Source organism: Capra hircus, chromosome 8, assembly GCF_001704415.2.
Source record: "Capra hircus breed San Clemente chromosome 8, ASM170441v1, whole genome shotgun sequence".
Taxonomy (NCBI): domain Eukaryota; kingdom Metazoa; phylum Chordata; class Mammalia; order Artiodactyla; family Bovidae; genus Capra; species Capra hircus.
In genome coordinates, this window is record NC_030815.1 from 77607076 (window position 1) to 77633125 (window position 26050).

A 26050-nucleotide genomic window follows, 5' to 3' on the forward strand; every position below is an offset into this window, starting at 1 on the left:
CAACACCGCAGTTCAAACGCATCAATTCTTCAGCTCTCAGCCTTCTTCACAGCCCAACTCTCACATCCATACATGACCACTGGAAAAACCATAGCCTTGACTAGACATTACTTAATTATTTATAGACTCATGCTTGTGATCAGAGATGCAAAGGGTAAGACCACAAGCTATGAGGATATGATGGAACATATCCTCTGAGGAAGAATCCATGAGATGTTCTCTGAAGGGTGAACAGGAACAAGCATGATGGAGACATGGACACAGAGTGCAGGTAGAAATTAGAGTTTTGCTGCACAAAAGACTTTTGCTGGTATCAGAGTAAGAGTGGCTCCAAAATGAGAGAAGTGGGCAGGGCCTTAGAGACTAGGAGATACTTTTGGTTTTCACACTAAGTACAATGGACACGCATAGAGGAGGTTTCATCAGAGAAGTGACTAATCAAATATGCAATTTAGAAAGACCACTCTGGCCTTACACATTGAGTGGTTCGTAGGGGTAACAGTGGAGGCAGAAATACCAGTTAGGAGGTTATTCCACTGATCAAAGTGGGAAAATAATGGTTGGTTGAACCAGAGTAGGGGTGGATGAGATGATGGTAAGAGATGTAGAGATATGAGAGATCTAAAGAAATCTGACACAGTAGGACTTCATGCTTAATTGGATGCAAGTGTTATTAAGGACAAAGTTAAGTAAATTGCCAAATACAATATGGTGACCAAATGTTATAAATGCCTATGAGGCAGTTATCTAGTCACTATGTGTCAGCAAAGATATATGCAAAGAAGCACATGACCTCAAATTGTGCAAGGCTTATTTGAATAGACTAGATACCAGTACTGAAAAGTTAGTGTACCGTCAAGGCAGTGCACACCAAACATCAAGTGATGCATTCATTGTGGGTTGTAGGTGTTCACAGGTCACTTGTAGATAGAGGCTAAAGTGAAAATGTTCATTACTCAGTCATGCATGTCCAACTCTTTGTGACCCCACAGACTATAGCCCACCAGCCTCCTCTGTCCTTGGAATTCTTCAGGCAAGAATATTAGAGTGGGTTGGCATTCTCTTCTCCAGGGGATCTTCCCAATCTAGGGATCAAACCTGGTTCTCCTGCGTTGCAAGCAGATTCTTTACCATCTGAGCTACCAGGGAAACTCTATAGACAGAGGTATCCAGGGAAAATGTCATCAATAGATGAAACCAGCTGGACTTGGACAAAGAAAGAGAGAAGGGCAATCCTGATGGAGAGAACATCTGGGAGAAGTTGAGGAGGAAGTAAGAAATAGATGCCACCTCTTTAGGGAGTATAAAATAGACCAGTTATATCAAAATAGGGGATTTGGAGGAAAAGTGATACATGTGATAGTATTAGGGTAAGAGCAACCCCCAAATGGGAGAAGTAGATTTGATAGGGTAGGTGAAAGTGAAAGTGAAGAGGCTCAGTCATGTCTGACTCTTTGCGACCCCGTGGACTGTAGTCTACCAGGCTCCTCCGTCCATGGGATTCTCTGGGCAAGAATACTGGAGTGGGTTGCCATTTCCTTCTCCAGGGGATCTTCCCAACCCAGGGATCGAACCCAGGTTTCCTGCATTGCAGGCAGACACTTTAACCTCTGAGCCATAGGGTAGGTAGGGGATAGCAATGGGATTATAGGATTTCTATAAAAATTTAATAAACATCATTTTATCTCAATCATCATGTCCTAAATCTTGTGCAATAGGAAAAGCTCACGTTCTAGGTCTTCTGTGACTTTCTCTACAGTGGAATCTTTTTTCTGCTTAACTTTATTGAGATGTAGTTGCCATATAGTGTTGTGTAAGCTTAAGGTGTACAGCATGTTGATCTGATGAACTTATTTATTGAGAAATGATTACCACCATAATGTTAGTTAATACCCTCATCACATCACATACCATTTCTTAATTGTGGTGAGAACATTTAAGATCTACTTTCTTAGCAACTTTCAAATATAGATTAAAGTATTATCACCGTGCTATATACCCCAGAACTTACATCAGTTTGTACTCTTTGACCAGCCTCTCTCCATTTGCCTCACCTTCCAGCCCTGGCAACCACCATTTTACTCTGTTTTTATCAATTTGGTTTTGTTTTAGATTCCACATATAAATGATATCATTCAGCATTTGTCTTTCTCTGACTTATTTCACTTAACATTATGCCTTTAAGGCCCATCCATGTCACAAATGGCAGAATTTCTTTCCTTTTCATGGCTGGATAATATTCCATTGATGCGTACCACATCTGTATTCATTCATCTGCTGATAGACCCCTGGGTTGTTTCTATATCTTGGCTATTATGAATAATGTTGCAATGAACATGATGATACAGGTATCTCTTCAAGATCTTGTTTTCATTTTCTTTGGTTACATACCCTGGAGTGAAATTGCTGATACTATGGTAGTTCTACTTTTAATTTTTTGAGGAACTTTTATGCTGCTTTCCATAATGGTTGTACAAATTTACATTCCCACCACCACTGCACACGGGTTCCCATTCTTCACATCTTCATCAACACTTCTTATTTATTGTCGTTTGATTTTAGCCAGTCTAACAACTGTGAGGTAATATCTCAATATGGTTTTGACATTTCCCTAATGTCCCTGATAATTAGTGATGTTGAATATCTTTCCATGTACCTGTTGGTCATTTGTATATCTTCTTTGGAAAAATATATATTTAGTTTCTTTACCCATTTTAAAATTAGATTATATAATTTTCTTGTTATTGAGTTGTGTTGATTCCTTATATATTTTGAAAATTAATCCCTTAACAGGTATATGATTTGCAAATATTTTATCCCATTCTGTAGGTTTCCTTTTTATTTTGTTGATTCTTTTTTTTTTTTTTTTTGCTGTGCATAAAATTTTTAGTTTGATGTAGTCCTTGTTGATTTTTCGCTTTTGTGGTTTGTGCTTTTGGTGTCAAATCCCGCCCCGACCCCCCACCAAAAAAAAAAAAAAAAAAAAAAAGTCATTGCTAAAGTCTGTGTCAAGGAGTTTTACCCCTATGTTTTCTTCTAGGAGTTTTATGGTTTTAGTTATGTTTATTTTATATTTTTCAATTTCCAGGCAATTTTGTGAGTGATGTAAGTTAAGGGCCCAATTTTATTCTTCTGCATGTGAATCCAATTTTTCCAACACCATTTATTGAGGAGACTATGATTTTCCCATAGAGTATTCTTGGCTCCCTTGTCAAATATTAATTGGCCGTGTATTCAAGGGCTTATTTCTGGGCTCTCAATTCTGTTCCATGGGTTTATGTCTGTTATTTTTATGCCAGCACCACACTCTTTTGATTACTAGAGCTATACTGTTGAATTCAGTTAGTATATCTCCTTGGACTGAAGGAGATCAAACCAGTCAGTCAATCCTAAAGGAAATCAACCCTGACTATTGTTTGTAAGGACTGATGCTGAAACTCCAATACTTTGGTCACCTGATGCAAAGAGCTGAATCACTGGAAAAGACCCTGGTGCTGGGAAAGATTAAGGGAGAGAGGAGGAGATAACCAAGATGAGATGGTTAGATGGCTTCACCATCTCAATTGATATGAATCTGAGCAAACTATGGGAGACAATGAAGGACAGGGAAGTGGTGTGCTACAGCCCATGGGGTTGGAAAGAGTTGGACATGACTTAGCAAATTGAACTGCAACAGCAAATCTTTTGTTGAGATTTTTTTGCATGTTTTCATCAGGGATATTAGTGTGTAGGCTTTCTAAACCTTGTAGTGTCCTTATCTAGCTTTGATATCCGGGTTATGCTGGCCCGGTAAACTGAATTTGAGAGTGTTCCCCTTTTCAATTTTTTGGAAGACTTTGAGAAGGATTGGTATTAATTATTCTTTAAATGTTCACTAATATTGTTCAGTTGCTCAATCATGTCTGACTCTTTGCTGCCCCATGGACTGCAGCACACCAGGTTTCCCTGTCCTTCACCATCTCCTAGAGTTTGCTCAAGCTCATGTCCATTGAGACGGTGAAGCCATTCAACCATCTCATTCTCTGTCACCCCTCTTCTCCTCCTGCCTTCAATCTTTGCCAGCATCAGGATTTCTTCCAATGAGTTGGCTCTTCACATAGATGGCCAATGTATTGGAGCTTCAGCTTCAGCGTCAGTCCTTCCAATGAATATTCAGGGGATTCCAATGAACATTCAGGGGATTTCCAATGAACATTCAGGAATGATTTCTTAGTGAATTGATTTCCTTTAGGATTGATTGGTTTGATCTCCTTGCAGTCCCAGGTCCAAGGGACTCTCAAGAGTCTTCTCTAACACCACAGTTTGAAATCATCAGTTCTTCAGCACTCAGCCTTCTTTATTGTCCAAATCTTACATCCATACACAACTCCTGGAAAAACCATAGCTTTGACTATATGGACCTTTGTCAGCAAAGTAATGTCTCTGCTTTGTAATACACTGTCTAGGTTGGTCATAGCTTTTCTTCCAAGGAGCAACTGTCTTTTAATTTCATGACTGTAGTCACTATCTTCAGTGATTTTGGAGCCCAAGAAAATAAGGTCTGTCACTGTTTTCCCATCTGCTTGCCATGAAGTGATGGGATTGGATGCCATGGTTTTTGTTTTTTGCTAATGTTCATCAGTAAAACTGACTGTTCCTGGACTTTTTTGTTGTTGAGGGGTTTTTGACTACTGACCCAGTTTCTTCATTTGTTATTGATCTGTTCTGATTTTCTATTTCTTCCTGATTCAGTCTTTGTAGGTTGTATATTTCTAGAGCTTTATATATTTCCCCTAGGTTATCCAATTTGTAGATGTATCACTGGTTCACAGTAGTTTGTTATGCTTCTTTGTACTTCTGCGGCATCAGTTGTAATGTCTCCTCTGTCATTCCTGATTTTATTTATGTAGGTGCTCTTTTTTCTTAGTGAGTCCAGCTAAAGATTTGTCAATTTTATCTTAAAAAAAAAGCCAAAAAAACTACAGTTCTTAGTCTTATTTGAAATATCACATCCACCAATAAGCTGTGCGTCTCATCCATCCTGAAGTAGGTTTTCCTTCTATTATTGTTCATCACAGGCTTCTGTGTATTTCTCTCACACTGTTGAGTAGAATCCACAGATATTCCAAATGTTCGCTTGTTCAGTATCTATCTTGTCCACTAGAATGCAGACTTTGTGAGTGGAGGGCTTTGTGTGATGCCCTGTGCATCCTTGATCCTTAAAGCAGAGCTCACTTGGAAGAAAAGGATGTAATGAATGTGATAAAAAAGCAGGAGCAGGGAATTTAGATCAGATATGAGAGCAGATTCTGTCACATTTACTGATAGAAAATATGCCTCATTTTGGGTTTGCCGGACAATTCCTGAGCTCTGCTTAACAACAAGTACAAGGAAAACAATACCCATATTTTTTTATAGCTTCTGGAAGTTTGAAAACTTGTTAAGGCTCCTCTTGGTATAAAGTTAGGCAAATATTTGGAATATTCAAAGTGTAAGTATTTATAATATTTAAAATACTTTTCTAATTAACCATTTTATGATGTGTCTTTACCTTCATGCTCAACTTTTCCACTTTTAATGCCTTAAATAACTTTTCTATTCAATTTTCTGCTGAAAGCATTGCTAGATAATACTAACTACAAAATTGGGGTTTTACTGAACATTGTGAATATGAGGAGATTAAATCCTGGTCTGCAGGGTCCAAGAAGGAACATGGGTCTCCTTCTATCCATATTCGCAGTTTTCTATTCTTCCAGGATGGAAGCATCCTGATGACCCTGTTTCTGGCATGACTTGTCTCTTGGACTCTGGGGTCTACTGTGCTGGAGAGAGGGTCTATTCTACTTTTGAGATAGAATGCTACCCCACCTCTAAAGTAATCCTGCCAACATGGGTGTATTGTCTGAACCTCTGAATATCTAGTGAGTTCTGGGTACAGAATTTTGCTGGTCAGAGAGCCTACCAGCTTGTTGATTACAGCTCATGGACTGTGGAGCCAACTCCTGGGCTTGAATCTCAGCTTTTCCACTTGCTAACAAGGGGATTTAGCAAACTGCTGAACCACTCTGTGTCCTGGCTTCCTCACCTAAACAAAGGAGATGATGATCACTGTACTTAATCAGGTAGCTGGGTTGTGAGGATGAAATGAGATAATATATATAAAGTCCTTAGAAGAGTGGCTTATAGGAACTGCTTAGTTAATGTTGTAGCTGAGTATATGGGCATCTTTGCCGCTACACAGCTCTTTTAAGTGAGCCTGTTTCATCCGTTAATACCCATGTTTTGGTAAACAGCATTGAGAGTTTATCTAGTCCCTGTTGGTTTGCCCACTTCTCTCTCATCTGAACTGGTTGTTTACCCTACCTTCATCTAGTTTGCACATCCTGCTATAGACTGATAACTTTGCTTGATTGGCTTTCTTGCCTTGAACGGTCTTCCTGGGATATGACTTTTATATCGCAGGGAAGATGCACTGCTCTTTCACACACTCCTTCATCCTCTGGGGCCACCAGGACACAAAACTTTCCCTGATAATGAGAAGTGATGATGTAGGACCCTGGTCCTTTGCCCTAGGAGTGAACTTTTTATCAATTCCTAAATCTTTAGTATTGAGCTGAAATAAAATGAGAGTGCCGTTATGTGTCAGGATGGGAAATAACATGCCCTTATCCAGAAGAGGACAACTAGCCATCCAGGTGGTTGCCCAAAGGAGGAAAAAGGACTAGGTTTGTATTTTAACATAGTTCCTTATGGCCTTCACTCCCTTTTCTCTCTCCAAATCTCCATCTGCCTCACCGTTCACAGTGTTTAGAGGGTGACCTTGTCTGAGGCTATCCCATTGGATTCTTATGCCTAATTGGAACCAGACCCCATTGTGGATTCTTTGTCCTCAGTTGAGCATATAGCAAATGACCCCATATTCATGGGGGCAGTGTTGTCATAATGCAGAAAATAATCAGGCATTTCCTGGTGCATTGGAAGAGAATCTGTCAGGTCTTCTCCCCAGAAGTTAAATTTGTTTTTCAATTTTCTGCAAGCATCCTCATTCTGCCCTGTGTTTCCATTTAAAACTTCATATTTTATCCAGGAGAATAACTGTCAGCTGATTATTTTGGTTCTCAGTGTCTGGGATGAAGCATTACTGGTGATAAACTAACACAGCTGAAATCACCACAAATTTTTTCCTGTGGCATTTACTGCGTGTTGGGATTTACAGAACAGCAGGTTGTTCTCTAAGAGGTGTGATACACTGTGCTGTGGACTCACCAAGAATGAAAGATTGCTGAGGCTCCTGAGTTCTCTCGGAAACATCAGTGCTTCAGTTACGCTTGTAGTCAGAAGGATGAGGATAAAGAGAGGAGCTTCATCCACCTCAGGCTCCACACTACATATTCAGATGATAAATTCCTGGTTAAATTTCTCACCTTGGCTCTGTGAAAACTCTTAGCTCAAAGCTGCCACAGTGCCTTTAAAAATTCCCTGGCAGTCCTGAAAGCCAGGAAAGATTTATTTTTCAAGCAAGAATTTTGGTATTTGAACGACTGAGTCCTTTATTTAATTATAACAACACATTGTTTAAATTAAATTTCCTTTGAAAAAAATGAGGGTTTGAATGAAGGAGAAAATACTGTTATACCAGACTAAGTTTGAGCGATTGAAAACTCTATTTTTAAAAAATTCTAAAGTTTTGGTGAAATCCTTCCCCTCATTGGTCAACCTGTTCATCTGCTCATATAGTGGCCTTTACCTAAAAGCATTTCTCTACCCTCCACCCAAGCTAGGACTAGGAGAGGATTTTTCTTTTTAGTATGTATTGATTTGGGCTTTTAGTATTTATTTGGCGGCACCAGGTCTTAGTTGTGGCACACGGGATCTTTTGTTGCAGCAATGGGCTCTGCAGTGGGCCCATGCTCAGTATGTTGTTGGGCAACATACAGGATCTTAGTCCCCTGACTAGGGATTGAACCCAAGTCCTCTATATTGGAAGGCAGAGTCTTATCCACTGGACCACCACTGAGAGAAGTAATTTTATAAAGATGAGCCAGGCCTATGGAGTCCTACAGGACTCTAATGGGGCCTTTTAGACGTATTAGAGATGAGTGTTTTATTTGATAACCAGAGGGTGTCAGTTTCCTTACCCTAAAAATGGCATTTTAGTTGCACGCATTAAGCATATGAAAGCCCAGTTGAGACTCTGTAGCACTTAGTTGTAGACCATCAAATGGTGGACAAAACAAGTTAGAATTCAAGAGTGGTGGTTACAAGGACATGCTGTTAACTAAATTCTGCCCTTCCTCTCTATTTCCTCCCTCCCTGTTACTCTCCCCCTCCTTCCTTCCTTTAATCCTTCCATATCAGAATTCTTTCTCAAGATGGGAGGGATTGGCAGATTTTCTATGAAATTTGGGGAGTTAAAGGAAAAGGAACACTTTCTATTACTCTCTGAACACTCCTGAAGCAAATGTGTGGGTTTTTCTACACCAGATAATTCTCCAGTTCTCTGTGGATACTGACTGGTTGCCTACAGTTTAACTCAGTTCTGACACTAACTGCTAAGGGTTAGTGCAGACCCCACAAGATTGTTCCCACTCCAGACACCACTTGTACTTGGGTTGTCACTTGTATTTCTGACCGCCAGTGCACAGGGTCCTATATCATCACTTCTCACTAATCATGGAAGGCCACATGTCCTGGTGCCCCCCAGAGGATGAGGGAGTTGTGTGAGTTTTGTGAGCAGTTCTTTCTATAAAATTATTGTACCTGAGGGGAGGGTTGTGGGAACCGCCACCTTCAAACTGGTTTCATAAAGGATGTTTCAAAGGATATAGGTGAACATCCAGATGAAAAAGGACATAGGGCAAAATGTGGGGAAGGGGCACAGAGCCTGCGTGCCTCCCAGCACCTCCACGTGTCCACCAACCTGGAAGCTCTCTGAAACCTGTACTTTAGAGATTTTTTAATAGTGGCATCATCACATAAGCATGATTGGCTAGTAAGTCAACCTCCAGCTCTTCTCCCCTCCTAAGAGGATGGGAGTTAAGTGTGACTGAAAGTTCCAAGCTTCTGATCATGCTTGGTCTCTCTGGTGATCAGTCCCTATTCAGGAGCCTACCCGGAGTCTTTACTAGAACAAAAGATGGTCCTATTGAAAGTTTGTTGCTGAGCCATGAAAGATGCCAGGATTCTTGGCCACTGGAAGAGAGGAATTCAATCTGGGGCCAGTAACGAGGCTTGATAGCTCAGAGCTTTTGTAATAAAGTTTTATTAAAGTATAAAAGAGATCAATGAAGCTTCTGACATAGACATCAGAAGGGGGCAGAAAGAGTGCCCTTCTGCTAGCCTTTAGCAGTATGTTATATACCTATCAGCAAGTTGTTAATCAGAGAAAAGAAATGTCTCAAAACTCAGAGTGGCACCAGGCCCCTCACCCACAACATGCATTTTGAGATAACATTGGCACAGGGCGAGTCATCCCGGGCCATAAAATGATTGACGTGAATCTTGAGGAAAGGCAGGTTTCCAAGTTAATATATAGTTTCACTAACATAGATTAGGAGAACAATGCATGAGTAAAACATACTAGCTTGTTGAGCCCATATTGTTTCTGAGTCTTAAGCAGAACTGACTTGAAGAAAGACAAAGTCCAGGGTAAATACACAGTTCATTAACATAGTTTAAGAAAAACATTTCCGTAAGAAAAATGCATTGATTAGCTTAAGGTTTGAGAAAAGTTCAGGTGGAACCAGGTGTCATCATGGCAACCCAGAATTTTAAGAGAAACCTCTTTTTAATTTTGTATAGAAAAGGGGAAAAAAAATCTGACACTTGTAGTTTGTTTCTTCCTGCCACTTAAGAGAGACATAAAAAACCATCTGACATTTGCAGCCTATTTTCTCTGTTTGGAGACCCCCTAGCCTTCTTGCCTGTTACCCTCTCACTATTGCTCAGGAAATTACATGGGCTCTGTGTCAAAACCAGGGTCAAAGATCAACTATTAGAACAAGACACTCATAGTACCCTTATCACTCAGAAAATGACAAGAGATTTGGGAGCTCTGTTTCTGGAACTGGGGGCAGAAACCAAATACACATTTCTTATTGTCACAGGGAGACTGAGGCCGAAACATCATTTCAGCGATTCCCTTTGCCCCAGGTAGTCCAAGGTAGGGCAATAGACACGTGCCACAGTCACCCTTGAAATTTGGGTCCATCCAAGACTTCCCTTGTGGCTCAGACGGTAAAGCGTCTGCATACAATGCAGAAGACCCAGGTCTCGATCCCTGGGTCGGGAAGGTCCCCTGGAGAAGGAAATGGCAATCCACTCCAGTACTCTTGCCTGGAGAATCCCATGGACGGAGGAGCGTGTTGGGCTACAGTCCATGGGGTCGCAAAGAGTCGCACATGACTTAGCAACTTCACTCACTCACTCACTCAAGGCTTGATTGATTCCTGCCCCGAGTGGCCACCCAAGCCAGTGACATGTGCCAAGTCCAGAAGCTCTGGGACGAAGTTCAGAGAGAAGTGAGACTTCCTGATTGAGTCCTCCAGCTGTGTGATTCCCCCCATCTCAGCCTCACTTCTGTTAGCAAGGGTTGTGCTGCCAGGAAGGCTGTACAGCTGAACCAAACGGTCACCACAAAATTCATCTTTATTACTGCTTTCCCTGTAGTGTAGATACTTGGAGTTTATTGAGTTATCACATCACATTTTGCAGTTTATGTGCACGTTGGCTGTCATGGATGATCTTTCTAGTCTGGAACAGTTAAAAAACACTTATGATATGCCTGTGTGGGAAATGCTGCCCTGGCCCTTTGGATGGCAAAGGGATGAGGTTGGAAATAAAGCATGACCTCAAGAAGCTTCTAAGGTAGTGCAAGGTTAAAATGTACCTCTAAGATGAGGGAGAAAGTGGTGTGTACTTTAAGAGAAGCACAGAGAATACAGAGCAGTCTATAAGTCCAGAGCAAAGACAGTTGATTTCAACTGGAAGAGTGGGGGGAAACTTCCTATAAAGATGGAGATTAAATCCAGTCTAGCAGCCTAGGTAGAATTTGAATACATAAAAGTGGATCGTACATGGGACTAAAAGTCAAGCAGGGGAATTATGGGCACACAGGAAACAGGAGAGCCAGGGGAATGGGAGCAGACTGACCGCAGTGTTGGTGCAGAGGTGAAAGCTTGGTTGGAGAGGTCATCTGGGGACAGATTGTCACATAGTGATGGCTCACTGCCCAACACTCATAGAAGCCAACACTATGGCACTGGCTTTTGAGAAAAGAAAGAGCTTTATTTGCAAGGTCAGCTGACAAGGAGAGAGGAAGCAACTGTCTCAACTCTGTCTCACTGATCCAGGGTTTCAGGCAAAATTTTAGAGTTTAGGGGAATTTCAGACTTGTAAACTGATTGGCTAGTCTTGAATCAGTTTGTAGGAGCTACTTGTGCTGCTGGAAACCAGATTCTCCTTACTAAAAGATGTCTCACCTCAAAAAAGGGCTCTGGTGGCAAGATTTCTGTTCTCAGAGATCCATATGCTTAAGATTAATTTCCATATACTAAAGTTTCATGTAGTTAAGATTCTTTGTCCTGAGGTCATCTTAGAGACATGGATTTCCATTTTGCACATGCACAACTCTATTTCCGTAAAATAACTCCAGGTCCAATTAATCAACAGTCTGTTTCAGGGAAACAAAACCAGGGTAAGCTGCTCAATGGTTTGCCCACTGTTTCAGGATGCTGCTGGACTTTAGCTGTAAGTGAAGGAGTTGAAGTGATATGAGTGCCAGGATAATAACTTGGGTAATTTCAGGCAGACTGGAAAAGTGAATTTGGGTTGAGTTGGCTGGATTTGTGCTCTTCAACAAACTTTTAACCTCCATCTTGTGAGGAACCCAAAATGCCTTCTCAGGTAGTGTCTTGTTGTAGCCATCTTATTCTTATATCAGACTCCTTTCCTTGCCCAGGACAAATCCTTTGTATTTTGCTCTGTAACTGCTATACCCACCATCGTATTTCAGGAGGAACAGCTCCCAGTAGTCGAGAGTGTGTCACCTGCCAGGCACCTTGGGGAGTTTTTAACATGGTATTTCTTTTAATTCTCTTCAAAACCTAATGTGGGAAAATGTTTTCTGTATTTTTCAGACAAGGAAACTGAGTACTAATGTGGTTACCTGTATTCTAAGATTAAACCTGGACGTGGCAGAAAAATGATTTGCTCCTGCCATACTCTGCCCATTCTTCTATCCAAGCTCTCAGAGCTTTTAATATTGATAAATATTAATAGCTGACAATGTGTGCTCAACACAGCACATGCATTAATTCACAGAAATAATATAAACAAAGTACTGCTGCTATTATTACTACTTGTGAAAGTCGCTCAGTCTTGTCTGACTCTATGACCCCATGGAATATACAGTCCATGGAATTCTCTAGTCCAGAATACTAGACTTGAGTGGGTAGCCTTTCCCTTTGGATCTTCCCAACCCAGGGATCACACCCAGGTCTCTCTCATTTGCAGGTGGATTCTTTACCAGCTGAGCCACAAGGGAAGCCCAAGAACACTGGAGTGGGTCGTCTACCCCTTCTCCAGCAGATCTTTCTGACCCAGGAATTGAACCAGGGTCTCCTGCATTGCAGGCTGATTCTTTACCAACTGAGCTTCAGGTAAGCCCTTTTACTACTTAAAAAATGAGAAAACTGCCTTGAAGATTCATATAATTTGCCCAAGGTCACAAAGCTACCAAGTGGCAAAAACCAGTATTTGAGCCCAGGCTCAAAACACATGGTCTTAGCATCTCTGTTATAATTGATTACTAGCTCTGCTAATGCAGGCATCAGGCTCTAGCAGACTGTCAGGAAGCTAGTGGACATTTACATATTTTTGAATGTTCTATGAAAGAAACTGAGTAAATGAATGAATGCATGGATGAAATCAGAATGAATGAGTAAGGTGTGTATGACACCAAGCTTGAGTTCTTCATTTTTCCCCAGGACACTATGCTAAGACTTTTGACAATTGGAATTGCCACAGATGTGGCAATAGGGCCAGCTGCTAAACATCAGATTTTAGTTAACTGGTATTTGTCTACAGAAACAAGTTTGTAAATTCCATTTCCTAGTGCTAAACTAGGTATACTGCATGCTCCAATAGTACTAATTCAATTAGGAGTAATATGTGAACAATCAAAAATATGTAGGGGCATTTTGGTAGTTTTTTTAAACTAAACTTTACTTCTTACTATAACAAAGAAGAACAAACCTGACTCCATATTGAATCTATACCTTTTGTTCTAACCTTTGTGCTCTCTTGCCTGTGCTTAGTCATGCTGGATTTGCACCTTAGTAAAAGAATGTTACCTACTTGATAGTCCATTTTCAAGGCTCTGGCCTTTAAGGATATAATACTTTTCCATTTATACAGAGATAAAAAGTTGCAAAGGAGATAAAAAGTCCAAAGGCAAAGAAGAAGCTCTAGCAAGATGATAGGAGGGGCAAAATCGCGTTTAGAATCAAACTCCATACCTGCCAGAGATGCTCAGAGGGCTCAAACAAACCTTGTGTGCACCAGGACCCAGAGACCCCACAGAGACTGAGATAGAACTGTGTTTGAGTGTCTCCAGTGGAGGTGCAGGTCAGCAGTGGACTGCCACAGGGGCAGGGGATCTGGGTGCAGCAGACCCGGGTATGGCATAAGCCCTCTTGGAGGAGGTCACCATTAACCCCACCACAGAGCCTCCAGAACTTACACAGGACTGGGAAACACTCCTGAAGGGCATAAACAGAACTTGTGCACACCAGGACCTGAGAGAAAGGAGCAGTGATCCCATAAGAGACTGACCCAGACTTGCCTGTGAGTGTCCAGGAGTCTCCAGTGGAGGCATGAGTCAGTGGTGGCCTGCTGCAGGGTTTGGGGCACTGACCTTTTGAAGGAGGTCCTCATTATCTTCATTACCTCCACCATAGTTTGGCCTCAGGTAAATAATGGAGGGAACACAGCCCCACCCATCAACAGAAAATTGGATTAAAGATTTACTGAGCATGGTCCCATGGATCAGAACAAGACCAGGTTTCCCCCTCAGTCAGTCTCTCCCATCAGGAAGCTTCCGTAAGCCTCTTACACTTCTCCATGAGGGCAGACAGATTGAAAACCACAATCACAGGAAACTAACCAGTCTGATCACATGGACCACAGCCTTGTCTAACTCAGTGAAACTATGAGCCATGCTGTGTAGGGCCATCCAAGACAGATGGGTCATGGTGGAGAGTTCTGATAAAACATGGCCCACTGGAGAAGGGAATGGCAAACCACTTCAGTATTCTTGCCTTGAGAACCCCATGAACAGTATGAAAAGGCAAAAAGATAGGACCCTGAAAGATGAACTCCCCAGGTCGGTAGGTGCCCAATATGCTACTGGAGAAGAGTGGAGAAATAAATCCAGAAAGAATGAAGAGATAGAGCCAAAGCAAAAACAACACCCAGTTGTGGATGTGACTAGTGATGGAAGTAAAGTCCGATGCTGTAAAGAGTAATATTGCATCAGAACCTGGAATGTCAGGTCCATGAATCAAGGCAAATTGGAAGTGATCAAACAGAAGATGGCAAGAATCGACATTTCAGGAATCAGTGAACTAAAATGGATGGGAATGGGTAATTTAAACTCAGGCCATTATATCTAATACAGTGGGAAATGATCTCTTAGTAAAAATGGAGTAGCCGTCATAGTTAACAAGAGTCTGAAATGCAGTACTTGGATGCAATCTCAAAAATGACAGAATGATCTCTGTTTGTTTCCAAGGCAAACTATTCAATATCATAGTAATCCAAGTCTATGCCCCAACCAGTAATGATGAAGAAGCTGAACGGTTCTATGAAGACCTACAACACCTTCTAGAACTAACACACAAAGAAGATATCCTTTTCATTATAGAGGACTGGAACACAAAAGTAGGAAGTCAAGAAATACCTGGAGTAACAAGCAAATTTGGCCTTGGAGTATAGAATGAAGCAGGGCAAAGGGTAACAGAGTTTTGCCAAGAGAACTTACCGGTCACAGCAAACACCCTCTTCCAACAATGCAAGAGAAGATTCTACACGTGGAAATCACAGATGGAAAGGCACAGATGGTCAATACCAAAATCAGATTGATTATATTCTTTGCAGCCAAAGATAGAGAAGCTATATACAGTCAGCAAAAACAAGACTGGGAGCTGATTGTGGCTCAGCTCATGAACTCCTTATTGCCAGATTCAAAGTTACATTGAAGAAAGTAGGGAAAACCACTAGACCATTCAGGTAAGACCTAAATCAAATCCCTTATGATTATACAGTGAAAGTGAGAAATAGATTCAAGGGATTAGATCTCATAGACAGAGTGCCTGATGAACTATGGATGGAGGTTCGTGACATTGTACAGGAGGCAGAGATCAAGACCATTTCCAAGAAAAAGAAATGCAAAAAGGGAAAAATGGTTGTCTGACAAGGCCTTACAAAGAGCTGTGAAAAGAAGGGAACCAAAAGACAAAGGAAAAAAGGAAAGATATACCCATTTGAATGTATAGTTCCAAAGAATAGCAAGGAGAGATAAGAAAGCCTTCCTCAGTGATCACTGCAAAGAAATAGAGAAAAACAATAGAATGGGAAAGACTAGAGACCTCTTCAAGAAGATTAGAGATACCAAGGGAACATTTCATACAAAGATGGGCACAATAAAGGACAGAAATGGCATGGACCTAAAGAAGCAGAAGATATTAAGAAGAGGTGGCTAGAATACACAGAAGAACTATACAAAAAAGATCTTCATGACCCAGATAATCATGATGGTGTGATCACTCACCTAGAGCCAGACATCCTGGAATGTGAAGTCAAGTAGGCCTTAGGAAGTATCACTACAAACAAAGCTAGTGGATGTGATGGAATTCCAGTTGATCTATTTCAAATCCTGAAAGATGATGCTGTGAAAGTGCTACTCTCAATATGCCAGCTAATCTGGAAAACTCAGCAGTGGCCACAGGACTGGAAAAGGTGTTTTCATTCCCATCCCAAAGAAAGGCAATGCCAAAGAATGCTCAAACTACTGCACAATTGCACTCATCTCACACGCTAGTAAAGTAATGCTCAAAATTCTCCAAGCCAGGCTTCAGCAATATGTGAACTGTGAACTTCCAGATGTTCAAGCTGGATTTAGAAAAGGCAGAGAAACCAGAAATCAAACTGCCAACATCCACTGGATCATCAAAAAAGCAAGAGTTCCAGAAAAACATCTACTTCTGTTTTATTGACTGTGCCTTTGATTGTGTGGATCACAAGCTGTGATGGGAATAACAGACCAAGAGATGGGAATAACAGACCACTTTACCTGCCTCTTGAGAAATCTGTATGCAGGTCAGGAAACAACAGTTAGAACTGGACATGGAACAACAGACTGGTTCCAAATAGGAAAGGAGTACATTAAGGCTGTATATTTTCACCTTGCTTTTTACACTTATATGCAAAGTACATCATGAACAACGCTGGGTTGGATGAAGCACAAGCTAGAATCAAGATTACTGGGAGAAATATCAATAACCTCAGATATGCAGATGATACCACCCTTATGGCAGAAAGTGAAGAAGAACTAAAGAACCTTTTGATGAAAGTGAAAGAGGAGAGTGAAAAAGTTGGCTTAAAACTTAACATTCAGAAGACAAGGATCATGGTATCAGGTCCCATCACTTTATGGCAAATAGATGGGGAAACAATGGAAACAGTGAGAGACTATTTTCTCAGCCAGCTATAAAACACGTTCTCTCTAATGAGATTCAGTAAGGCCATCAGCAAAAGTATTAGCAGCGACTTTACTTTGCCAACAAAGGTCTGTCTAGTCAAGGCTATGGTTTTTCTAGTAGTCATGTATGGATGTGAGAGTTGGACTATAAAAAGAACTGAGTGCTGAAGAATTGATGCTTTTGAATTGTGGCATTGGAGAAGACTCTTGAGAGTGCCTCAGACTGCAAGGAGATCCAACCAGTCCATCCTAAAGGAAATCAGTCCTGAATATTCATTGGAAGGACTGATGCTCAAGCTGAAACTCCAATTCTTTGGCCACTCGATGTGAAGAACTGACTCATTGGAAAAGACCCTGATGCTGGGAAAGATTGAAGGTGAGAGGAAAAGGGGATGCCAGAAGATGAGATGGTTGGATGGCATCACCGACTCAATGGACATGAGTTTGAGTAAACTCTGGGAGTTGGTGATGGACAGAGAGGCCTGGCATGCTGCAGTCCATGGGGTCGCAAAGAGTCAGACACAACTGAGCGACTGAACTGAACTGAACTGAACTCAGGGGTTTTGGGAGGAAGACTACAGAGGTAAAGTGTCCTTCTTGTTACAATGTATCAATACTATTACTGAATTTTTTATTTATAGCATCAGTAGCTCCATGAATTTTCTTTTATGCTTTTGCTGATGGCTTTACTGAATCTCATTGGAGAGAACGTGGTTTTTTTTTTTTGGTTGGCTTATCAGTTCCTGCTGCTGCTAAGTCGCTTCAGTCATGTCCAACTCTGTGCGACCCCATAGATGGCAGCCCACCAGGCTCTCCCGTCCCTGAGATTCTCCATTCAAGAACACTGGAGTGGGTTGCCATTTCCTTCTCCAATGCATGAAAGTGAAAAGTGAAAGTGAAGTCCCTTAGTCATGTCCTACTCTTAGAGACACCATGGACTGCAGCCTACCAGGCTCTTCCGTTCATGGGATTTTCCAAGAGTACTGGAGTGGGTTGCCATTGCCTTCTCCTATCAGGTCCTAGCTAAGTCTTAATAGCAGAATATTTTGAAGAGGCTCTGTATACTGAGTTTTGCCTCAGCTTGCTAACACAGCCTAGGCTGTACTAGTCATATAAGTTTTACTCCATTGAGATGTAGAACACTTTTTAAAAAACGCTGCTAAAAAGTAAATGGAAGCATTTCTAGTTCTTAAAGGTGCAGCTACTATACAAGGTCCTCGTGGATACCATGAGGAAGTACTACTCTTATTGATAGTTAGGTGAAACTGAGCTTACAGGAGCAGGGCTGAAGGAGAAAATACAAATATATTTTACGTTTATATAAGTATAAACCATTGCCCCCAAATTCCATGTTCATTTATTTTTTAAGACTATAAAACTACCAATAAAGATAATCTCCAAATTGCTGTTGCTTGTAGACTTTCACTATTTCTGGGTACAAAATCCAGCGTCTCTCATGAACTTGTTCACACTCAAGCTTCCCTGTCTCTTATCCTGGGAAGGTCCACTTGAAGCTATGCTCTGGATCGAGAAACTGCATCCATATCTCCATTCAATACTACTTTGCTGTGATTATTTACGATTACCAAGATTTGGAAGCAACATAACTGTCCATCAATAGATGAGTGCATAACGAAGATATGGTACACATATAAAATGGGATAGTACTCAGCCATAAAAAAAAACACAAAATTTTCCCATTTGGATGAACTTGAAAGGTATAACGCCAAGTGAAATAAATCAGACAGAGAAAGACAAATACTGTATGTTATCACTTATATGTGGGATCTAAAAAACACGACAAACTAGTGAATACAACAAAAAAGAAGCAGATTCACAGATATAGAGAAGAAAGTAGTCGTTACAATGAGGGAGATGGGAAGGAGAGGGGCAATATAGGGGTAGAAGATTAAGAAGTACAAACTATTGGGCATACAATAGGCTACAAAGATATATTGTACAACATGGGGAATATAGCCAATATTTGATAATAACTCTAAATGGAGTATAGCCTTTAAATATCGTGAATCACTATATTGTACGCTTATAACATCTAATGTTGTGTATCAACTATACTTCAGTGGGGTTTTAACATTTTATCTGTATCTGCTAAAAAACATGTGGTTTTTCAGTTGCTAGAAACATAAAATGCTTTCCCAGCTAAAAACATGAAATGGTTACAAATTTTAGGAAAGCCAACGATCTTGGATAAACAGAAAGCACTAGGGCAATTTCAAAATGGCAACAATCCTTATTGCCCTTTGAGAGGCCAGATGGGACAAATTTGTTCTGGAGTTTGTCTGACTGCATTTTATTTTGTTTATTTTATGTATTTATTATTTTGGTGTGCATCTGTCTGCACTTACGGGCAACAGCTCTCCTGTAAGACAAGATAGAAGCAGACTGTTTATTGTAGATCTCAACTGAAGGTGCAGATGTTTTGGCTCAGTGAATAATAAACGATTCTTTGACCTATTTTTAATTTTAGTTCATGAAGTAATAGGAAAACACAGCACAATTTTTTTGAATGTGCTCTTGGAGAGAGACTGAGAGAGAGAGACAAATTCACTTGATAGTAGATGGTTCTGGTTAGGTCCCAGGCCTCCTTTAAGACATTGTCCTTGTTCTTCTTTCCCTCATCACTCCTCATCTGAACTTTCACGATTTTGTTTCTCCTGTCCTTGATTCCTCTTCCTGATGGGCCCTACTTGCATCTGGGACATGTTTTTCTGTTGGTGTCCACAACTTTGCCTTAAATGTCAGGGCTCAGGGTGAGAAGTGCCTACATCTCCTGCCTGGCTGTGCTGATGCAGCCCTGAGGATGCTGAGCACAGCATTAATCCAGCCTTCAAGTCAAGATATTTCCACTTTCCAAAGTGAGACTCAGTTGCTCTGATTCCTGGAAATGCACATTAATAGACACTATGTACAATCCAGATGGGCCTGTGGACAGGAGCCATGCTATCCGGACCTGGCCCAACCAGATAAACCCCTACTGGCAGGAGGCAGGCCAGGCCAGGGCAGGGGCTTGGGACAGCAGGTGTCTTCCAATGGGCTAGTGTGCCCTTACCTACTTCTGGTGGCTGAGGTCACATAAAATCCTTTGGTTTTTGTTACCTTTGAACCAGGGAACCACATGTACTGCCTCAAGTCTGGCTCCTGATCATTACATGTGGTTGTTTAGATGTGACCGAGAGAATGATGATGATGATGATAAAAATAACAACATATATTCAGTACATAAGAGACAAGGATCGTGCTGAGCATTTATAAACATCGTATCTTTTAATGCCTACAATAGTTCTATCAGAGAAGGACTCTTGTTATTATCATTTTATGTTAGAGAACTAAGGTTCAGAGAAGCTAAATAACTTGTTCAAATCATCTAGCTAGAAAGTGTCAGGGCTGGGTTTCAAACCAGTTTTTTCTGAGTTTTGAGCCATTCTTTGTCAACTCTGCTATGTTAAATTAAACCAAAGAACTCTACTGTCCAGGTGCTGAGGGGTGTGGATGTGGGCACATATTTGTCTTGTGCATGTACAAGAGACACAAGTGCATGCATGTGTCTTTGTGTTCATGTCTAGGTACACATGTATGTGTGCACTGCTTGTATATGCAAGGGTCTCTTTGTCTATGTGTGTATGTTTTTGTGTGTTGTGTGTATGCATACATACATGCATTGTATCCACACCTGTTTATTTGTCAACATATATGTTTGTGTGTGTTTGCATGTGCATATGTGTGCTTCCCAAATGGTGCTAGTGGTAAAGAACTTGCCTTCCAATGCAAGAGACTTAAGAGACATGGGTTTGATCCCTGGGTCAGGAAGACCCCCTCAAGGAGGGTATGGCAACCCACTCCAGTATTCTTGGCTGGAGAATCCCATGGAGAGAGGAGCCTGGTGGGCTACTGTCCACAGGGTCACAAAGAGTCGGACATGACTGAAGCAACTTGCACACATACACACACATGTGCATATGTATGAAAGTATATGCATGAATGCATAAATGTGTGATTTTATAGGCCAGCAAAAATGCAGCTGAGAAAGGATCTAGCTAAAAATGAAAGTTTGATGTTTTAGTCATGCGCACACATTTTCTACAGAAAATGGCTGTAGGACATGCTAAACCATAGTCTGTCCTGATTAAATGGTTGGGGGTGTCTCAGCAGAGTCAGTGGGAGTGAGGCATGCTCTGTAAGTGCTGGGTCCTCTCCAGCCATTCATACGTCCTCCACTTCTGATGACTCTGAATCCGAGGTGATTTGGCTACATTTTTCTCTTAAAGTGAAAGTGAGAGTGTTAATCACTCAGTTGTGTCCAACTCTTTGTGAGTCCATGAACTGTAGCTCACCAGGTTCCTCTGTCCATGGAATTCTCCAGGCAAGAATACTGTAGTGGGTAGCCATTCCCTTCTCCAGGGGATCTTCCCAACCCAGGGATTAAACCCAAGTCCTCTGCCTTGCAGGCAGATTCTTTTCTGTCTGAGCCACCACGGTGTGGGTTAGCTTTTTTATTTGGGGACATTGTGCATTTCTTGGGTAAATTCAAGTGAGCTATTTGAAGTTTATTTGGATGCTTCCTGTTTTTCCTTCAATCAAATGCACCCTTTTCTCAGGACTGTCCTAATAAACACAGCCAGGCCTTGAGAAGCTATTATAAAGCTATGTGAGGCCACAATAAGATGGAGGTCTTGTAATTCCACTGTGGGTTTAAGAAATGTCAAGTGACAGAAACCTGAAATTACTCTTCATTTTCTTAAGCTAGTAGGATGCAATTATAACATGACTCACTTTACTGCATGTGTTCATATGCATCCTCACGTGCATGCATGTGGATAATGTGTTCTTCAACATTTCAGCAGAGGGTTTAAAATCAAGGCACTGTGCTAAGTGCTGCAGGCTGCATGCCAGTTAGGAAACTCCTGATTTCAGGTTATAAAATATTAGTTGGGTACCAAGATAGGGGAGCCATGTGAGCACTGAGCCTTGACAAGGGTGAGGATTTTATCACTGGCATGGTTTAGTATTGCTGGTACATAGAGATGATAAAAAGCAGATGGACTTTTAGCTGACTTTATTACAGTTTTTGAATTCTCTGTGGACCACACACACTCTCCCCTACAACCCAAACCTGGGCAGATTAGCCTTACTGCTGCAGTGTTTGATTCATCACTGTGAAACATATCCAACAGTGAGGTTCATTTTCTCATGAAATAAAGTCTGGCATCAGATGGTACCAGGGCTGCTTTGGCAACTAAGTAATATCAACAAAAATTCAGAATCTTTCCATTTGTCATTCCTCTCAACATCCTGGCAACATCATCAGGCTTGCCTCTCATAACCCAAGAGGCCGTTAGGTAGAGCTAAGACAATGTCTGGGCCAAGAAGAGATGTGTTTCCTCCAATGTTTCTTTAAACAAAGAGAACTGTTGTCCAGGGGGACAAACCAGAAAGCTTTTGTAGAGGATTGTCCAGGATTGAGTGATATGAGCATGAATTAGTTCAGGGGTTGGCAAACTCTTGACACTATAGCCCAGAGGTCCCCAACCTTCAGAATCTAATGTCTGATGATCTGAAGTGGAGTTGATATAATAATAATAGAAATAGAATGCACAGTAAATGTAATGGACCGGAATCATCCCCAAATCATCCCCTCAATCCCAGTTCATGGAAAACTTATCTTCTTGTCTTCAAACTGGTTCAGTTCAGTTCAGTTCACTCACTCAGTCATGTCCGACTCTTTGTGACCCCATGAATCACAGCATGCCAGGCCTCTCTGTCCATCACCAACTCCTAGAGTTTACCCAAAATCATGTCCATTGAGTCGGTGATGGCATCCAACCATCTTATCCTCTGTTGTTGCCTTCTCCTTCTGCCCTCAATCTTTCTCACCAACAGGGTCTTTTCAAATGAGTCAGCTCTTCACATCAGGTGGCCAGAGCACTGGAGTTTCAGCTTCAACATCAGTCCTTCCAATGAACACCCAGGACTGATCTCCTTTAGGATGAACTGGTTGGATCTTCTTGCAGTCAGAGGAACTCTCAAGAGTCTTTTCCAACACGACAGTTCAAAAGCATCAATTCATCTGCACTCAGCTTTCTTTATTGTCTAACTCTCATATCCATACATGACTACTGGAAAAACTACAGCCTTGACTAGATGGACCTTTGTTGACAAAGTAATGTCTCTGGTTTTTAATATGCTGTCAAGTTGGTCATAACTTTTCTTCCAAGGAGTAAGTGCCTTTTAATTTCATGGCTGTAATCACCATCTGCAGTGATTTTGGAGCCCCCCCAAAGAAAATCAGCTACTGTTTCCCCATCTATTTTCCATGAAGTGATGGGACCTGATGCCACGATCTTAGTCTTCTGAATGTTAAGTTTTAAGCCAACTTTTTCACTCTCCTCTTTCACTTTCATCAAGAGGCTTTTTAGTTCCTCTTCACTTTCTGCCATAAGGGTTGTGTCATCTGCATATCTGAGGTGATTGAGATTTCTCCTGGCAATCTTGATTCCAGCTTGTGCTTCTTCCAGCCCAGCGTTTCTCATGATGTACTCTGCATATAAGTTAAATAAGCAGGGTGACAGTATCCAGCCTTGACGTACTCCTTTTCCTATTTGGAACCAGTCTGTTGTTTCATGTCCAGTTCTAACTGTTGCTTCCTGACCTGCATACAGTTTTCCCAAGAGGCAGGTCAGGTGGTCTGGTATTCCCATCTTCAGAATTTTCAAGCTGGTTACTGGTGACAGAAAGTTTAGAGGCCGCTGCTCTAGCCCAAAGTTCAAATCTAGCCAGCCACCTGTTTTGGTTCAGCCCTCAAGCTAAGAATGTTTTTTACATTTTTAAATAGTCGGAAAAAGTCAAAAGAGAAATCATATTTAATTACATGAGAATTGAAATAATTCAGAGTTCAGTGTCCATAAATAAAGTATTATTGGAATACAGCCATACTCAATTGATTATGCATTGACTAAGGTTGCTTACACTGTCCAATGACTGAGGCCACTCTAGAGAAAAGACTTAATATTTACCAAAAATACTCACTATCTGGCCCTTCACAGAAAGAGCTTGATGACTGAATAGATGGCTGGGGGCACCTGGCATTTTCAGCCTCTATGATGGGCTGCTTACAGAGATTTAAGTGATTTGGCCAAGCCTACTCTGCAAGTGTCACAGATTCTGCGGGCAGATCTATCTGTTTTGTCAATTTAATAACTTGATATACAGGTATTTGACCAGCAAAAGTGATTTTATTTGGGAATAGCAGAGGAATTGCAACTCCAGAGGTATAGACTATGGTGGATCAGAGGCAAATCCAGAGAACTAGGAAGGGGTTCTTGCTTCTATAGGGAAAAGGGAGGAGTTGGGAGGGGCTGTGATAACCAAAGAGTCCATTGGAAGGAGCTGGGCAACCAAAGTATAAAGACTTCTCATTGGCTGGGCTGCTACAGTCTGGGCTGTCCTGAGGCAGATAGTTTTCTTCTTCCTATCGGATAGTAAAGTAAGAGCACCTTCTTGTCACAGATGTAGGTGTTTGTTTCATCCTGTTTGGAGTAATTGGCAGGTGCATAGTGGGGTATGAGAACTCCCACTACAGGCCTATTCTGCCTAATTTTAGCTGTGCCAGCATGCATGCTAAATTGCTTCAGTCATGTCTAACTCTGTGTGAATCTGTGAACATAGCTGCTGAGGATTTTTTAATCCCACAACTTTCTTACTCTTTGCCCTGTGATGTCCAACAGGTGAACCTTTAACAATGAGGTGAAATTGTTCTATGGAACAGCCTGAGCAAAGCAGAGTTTAGAAGTTACATGGGATGGCAAAGAGTATGAAAAAGGTGCAGTTAGAAAAGATTTAGCTGGAAAAAGATACTGCAGGAGATTAGGCTAGAGCCAGATTATGGAGGGACTTGACTTTTGAGCTAAAAAGAACTTTATTCTGTTGAAATGGAAGGCTCTTTTGAGGAAGAGATGAACTGTTTTGATATCATAATTCTGATGAAGATGTGACAGAGAGGATAAATGTCTGATCACATGATTTTTTTTCTAATTTTTGCAATGTTGTGTTAGCCCTTTCATCAAATACCAACATTAGAAAAGGATATCACCGATCCTTTATAAAGCTCAGCGAGGTACAGTGTCATGAAATGGGCTTGAAGGTGTATTTTGCTTGGCCTCACAGAGATTTTTCTTAACAGAAACAAACCATCAAAAACTAGAAGACTAATGTAAAAATATGACTTCTAGCTTCTCTCAAATAGATAGGAACATCTGGCAATCAATTTCACATTTTCACATGACAGAAGTTGGCTGGGGTTGAGTTGGAACTGATGTTTTTAGATTCTCCATAGTCATTACCATTGCTTATTATTCTCTTGACATGGAGGTCAAGTGTGAGTTACTATTTATAATTACTGTGTTTTAGGGAAATGCAAGTTGCTGTAACAAATGAACCCTGGCATTTCAGTGTCCCAATGATATATAGAAATATATCAGGGTATGCATGTAACAACACAATGCGGCTGTCTCTGGGAGTGGATAGCCTTCCTTCACACAATCATTCAGAGTCTCAGACTCCACCTATCTCATGGCTTAGCATTCTAAGCCTTGAAATCCTATGCATGCAAGTGGAGGGTGGGGAAAAATAAAGTGGAGTCAGCTTTTTCGTAGATTTGGCTCAGAAGTAACATATAGTAGTAAGTGCTTCTGCCATTTTTTTGCTTGATCCCTGGCCTGTGGCTAATGCATTGCTTTAGAACAACAATTTAATGAATATAAGGGGTTGGTTTGGGGTTGCTCTGCTGAATTTCTACCAGTGTTTGGTCACTATATCTATTTACTGACCACTTAAGCTTTTGGAGCCCCTGGTGGCTCAGGTGGTAATGAGTCTGCCTGCAGTGCAGGAGACCCGGGTTCAATCCCTGTGTTGGGAAGATTGGAGAAGGAAATGTCAACCCCCTCCAGTATTCTTGCCTGGAGAATCCCATGGACAAAGTAGCTTAGCAGGCTATAGTCCATGGAGTTGCAAAGAGTTGGATATGACTGAGCAACTTCACTTTCACTTTCACTAAGCTTTTCTACCAGCTTCCTCTTGGTTATGTATTTGACTATATGTTTTGTTATCTTTGATTGTACAACAGACTATTTCAAAGCCTCATGGCATAAAAATATCCAATTGTTTTATTCTGAGGGTCAGGGGTTTGGGTAAGCAGAACATGAATGACTTGGCTCTGCTTCTCTGTGACTGGGGACTTGGCTGGGAAGTCTTGAATGTCTGGGGACCTACTCAAATGACTGGAGGATGGAGATATCT